We start from the raw sequence: 4,664 nt of genomic DNA, 5'->3' as shown, positions 1-4,664 counted from the left end.
CAGAAGTGATCCCAAGATTGAGGCAACCTAGGCAAAGAAATCATGAAACCCTATTTTATAAACTAAAAGGTTGGTGAGGAGAATAACTCAGTGGTAGAGTGCTTACCTAACATGGTCCTGGGTACAATCCTCAGTTATTCCTAAACCAAGGAAAAGAAAGTGTTAGAGGAAAGCTATAAGCCCTCTCTCTGGTCCTAGCTATGGATTGCTACCAGACAGAAGAGCCCTCATGTAAGAGAGGAGCTGGAAAGAGCGAAGACAAGGGAAAGAATGCTAACAACCAAGATACCACCCTTAACTCTGTCTCCTCATGTCAGCGGCATCTGACCCCCCTGAGATCCCTGCCCCTTTTTGTACATAGCCTCCACTGCTTCTCATTTGGTTTACCCCACATGGAACTAAGTTGAGAAAGAAATTTGGGGGGAAATTTACTCCCAGCTTAACAAAATTGACAGTAGAAAATAAAAATAACAAAACAACATATCAAATTCCTCATTTGATCTCTAATTTTCTGTCACTCTTATTTCTTTTTCTCATTAAAAGAAATTCCATTTACTAATAACTTTCTAAATATCTACTGTGCTAGTTGTTACAGTGTAATTATAAGCCACACAGATAAGTAGAATCAAATACTGGGTATGTTATAGTATGTTATAGTTTTATACTTAGTTTATGGTATTTACTTACTGACTGGGTTGCAACATGTAGAATGTATTTTGCAACAGGAAATAGCCAAGAATCACAATCTGAAACACCTTCTGGGCTCCAGAATCTAACATCTGCCCAAGAGACTAGACATGATAGAAGGAACTGCAGGAATAATCTACAATGAATTAATAAGATCATTGAGATTTCCAACCTTCCTATTCAGCTTTTAAAATCCACAACAGGATTTCCTTGTCTTCTGTATTCTAAAGAAAAAGATCACACCAAATCTTGGAAAATTGCTGCAGTTTCTTTGAGTAGCATTATTAAAACTCCGCATGAAACAACTTTAAAAAGTGTTGGGAAGTATATGTTATGATACTAAACTCCTGTGGGTTATGATCCTTCTATTCAAGTGTTTCGAACAAACTCTTATAGTGAGAAGATGTAAAGTTCTCTGTGTATATGAAGTATAATTGATCATAAGATGAATCAGTTTGGAAAACTAAAAGAGAGAAGTCATTGGGCTTGTTTCTAATAACTTCATTTAACTGAAGAAATCTTTAACTAACCCCATTACCACAAGTGGTATTCTGTCAGCTATCTATTGAAGCAAGAGATTGGAAAGTGAATGCTTTTTCTGCTGTTTATTTTTCCTTCTGCCTGGTGATCCGATCCTTCCAGTGTCAAACCTTTTATACCCACAGGCTGGATGATGGGAACAAAAATAATTTTTAAAAAGCTTGCCTTATAGATTTGCACTTTGCTTTTATATCTCTGACAGTTATCTGGGAACCTCAGAATAATAAGCAAGGGGAAAGAAAAAAAAAAAAACTGTCCTGGCATTTGGTTTACAGTGAGAAGTCACTGAGGTGGAAAAAGCTATTAGAATCCAACCAGGGTGGTTTGATGCCTTTTCCATATTCTGTGGGGCCTTGACTAGATCCAATTCATATTCCAGTAGATTGGGCTTTTGTGGTCACCTGAAAAGCCATGAAAACCCTGACAACAAGAATGACTACACCACAAATGAGCCTTTCTCTCATTCACTCTCCTCTCACCGCCGCCCGGCCCAGAGACTGACTTTACTCTGAGAACATCAAATACACTAGCTGCAGCATCCCAAATATTCTTTCTTCCATGATGTATGCTTTGACTACTGTGCTCTTGTGACTGCTCCTCTCCCAGGACTATGGCTGAGTGACTGTCTTTGCACCTCATGCCACATCCCTTTTCTGGCATGGATAAGCTAGAGAAATAGGGTAAGGATTGTCCAGTTAAGAAGGAAAACTTTATACATTTGTGAACAATCCCCAACCAAACTAAACGCCTTAAACACATATAAACATGCATGCATAACACACACATACTGACAATCCTCTAGGTTTCCTGAAGAATTGAGATTAAGTTGTATTGAGAGATTTAAATTGGAATTCTGTACACTGAACAATCTCTTCTTCTGTGTAAGGTATACTCCTCAAAATTAATTTGTGTGAGCTATTTTGCTTTTTTGCAAATTTAAAGGGTAACAAATTTTGTATTTTTAAAGAAATAATAATTGCTCCTTAGAAAAATAAAAAGAAATGAAAATGTAGATTTCCTGATAATGACCATTCTAACTAGAGTAAGATGGAATCTCAATGTTGTTTTGATTTACGTTTCTCTTAAGGCCAGAAATGTGGAAAATCTCTTCATGTGCCTATTGGCTATTCTTATTTCCTCTTCAGAGAAGTCTTTCTTTAAGTATTTAGCCCACTTTTTAAGGGGAGGTTTGTTTCTTTGAGGATATTTCTTTGAAGATTTAATTTTTTTAGTTCTAAGTATATTTTAGATATGAGCCCCTTGTCTGTTGTATGGCCAGTGAAGATCTCTCAATCAGTGGGTTTCTCTTTACCTTGCTAGCTGTGTCCTTTGCCATGCAGAAGCTCTGCAGTTTCATGCAATCCCATTTGTCCAACCTTTCTTTGATTTGTTGTGTTGGGTTTTTATTAAGAAAGTTTTGACTTGTGCCAGAGTCCTAGTGTTTCTCCTATTCCTTCCTGTAATGTTTTCAGGTATCTGCTTTTACTACAGATGGTGGTGGAGATGTGGCCTTAAGAGAATGCTACTACACTGTTGGTGGGAGTGCAAACTTGTTCAACCATTCTGGAAAGCAGGATGGAGGTTCCTCAAAAGACTACACATAGAGCTTTACTATTACCCAGCAACACTACTCCTGGGCATTTACCCAAATGATTACAAACATGGCCACATGAAAGATACCAATACAACCATGTTCATCTGCATCATTATTTATCATAGCTAAGATATGGAATAGACCTAGATGCTTCTCTTAGTAGATGAATGGGTTAACAAAATGTGGCATATGTACACAATGGAATTCTATGCTTACATCAGAAAGAATGCTATTGCTCCATTCATAAGGAAATGGAAAGACTTAGTCAAGGGAAGTAAGCCAGATCCAAAGAAACATAGACTCCATGGCTTCCCTCATTTGTAATAATTAGTATATGTCTAAGATGGGCCTAGTAGAGGATCACAATAGCTCAATAGCTATGTACATATGACCATATAAGATGATGCTAAGTGAAATGAACGCCGAGATATGAAAGCAAGAGGTTTTCCTTTAATATTGTTGACTTCAATGTACTGTGTGACATTATTTCTTTCATTTTGTGTTTTCTTTTTCCTCTTTGATTTATACCATGTTTTCACTGTACTTGATTTTGGTACTCTGTGTCTTGTATATACATTTATCTGAATTGGAGAAGGGAAGTAGAACAACAAAATGGTAAGAAAAAGGACAAAGGGCGAACCAAAACAGTGATACTCACAAGACATATGTTGGAAATGAACCTTAAACTTGAGAGAAAGACTGAGGGGTAGGGAAAGTGGAAAAAATGAGGAAAGGAATAAAAATATTCAACAAGAAATGCATGCATTACCTTATGTATGCAGCTATGACCCCCCTGTAGGTCACTTTGATAATAAAATTAAATGTAAAAAAGAAAAAAAAGAAATGACCAAGAGTTTCAAAAAATGAAAATTTGTAGAATCCTACCATTAATAACTGATGTTTGATTGTTAAGCATCTCATTTATGTGTAAGAATCATGTACATTAATAGTTCTAGTATATATGTATGTAATATTCACATATTATGTGTAGGTAATTAAAAACAACACTTTAGGCTTAGTATTATATAAATGTAGCCAAACACAGAAAATGTATAAGAGAAGGACCTGAATTACCAAACTTCAGAAAAATCATCCTTCATGAGTATGTGCATTATCTTTTTAGAAAATTGTTTCAAATGAAAACAATTATTGAAATCTTTGCAAAGTCAGGTCCCTAATATTATAACTTTAGATGTCTATTGATAGTATCCATATTTATTACATTGCATGTACATTATACCATTTTGCCATTAACTGTATAATCATTGCATTGGTTTAAAAGTCTCTATTCCTTAATTTTATATTTAAATCACTTCAGCATTTTTCTTTGGTTCTTGACCATAGTTATCCCATTGTAATATCTTTATTTTAATGAAAATATTGCATTAGCTAGTAGAAGTTGAACAGCATGAGTTTTCTAATCTCTAAAGTTCAGAAAACGTTAAAATATTTTTCTATTGCCCTTAAAAAACCCCAAAAAACTTAGGGATTAGTATTTGTTTTGTAGACTAAAGAAGACTACTCCTGGTTCTCAGTTCTTAAGAACTGAGGTGGGTTTCACAGCATTAGATGTTCTGATTCTCAGTATCCTGAATTAAGAAAGGAAGGATGCCCCCTCTTTTCCTGAGACTCCAGCTTGTAGATGGAAAATTATTTATAACTACAAAAGTCAACCCCTGCTTTCACTGTATTTGATGTTGTTATAATTTGTGGAAGTGAAAAAACAAATCGTTTAACTAGGGATAGAGGTGGACCCATTGCAACAATGAAATGTACAAGTCTTTATGTTGAAAAACGAACTTTACAATTTTGGTGGGGGGGGGGGGAGAATTGGGTGGGGGGA

The sequence above is a fragment of the Dipodomys merriami genome, unplaced genomic scaffold, assembly GCF_024711535.1.
Source record: "Dipodomys merriami isolate MVZ:Mamm:240054 unplaced genomic scaffold, mDipMer1.0.p SCAF_21, whole genome shotgun sequence".
NCBI classification, from domain to species: domain Eukaryota; kingdom Metazoa; phylum Chordata; class Mammalia; order Rodentia; family Heteromyidae; genus Dipodomys; species Dipodomys merriami.
Note: the sequence above shows the minus strand (reverse complement) of the source record.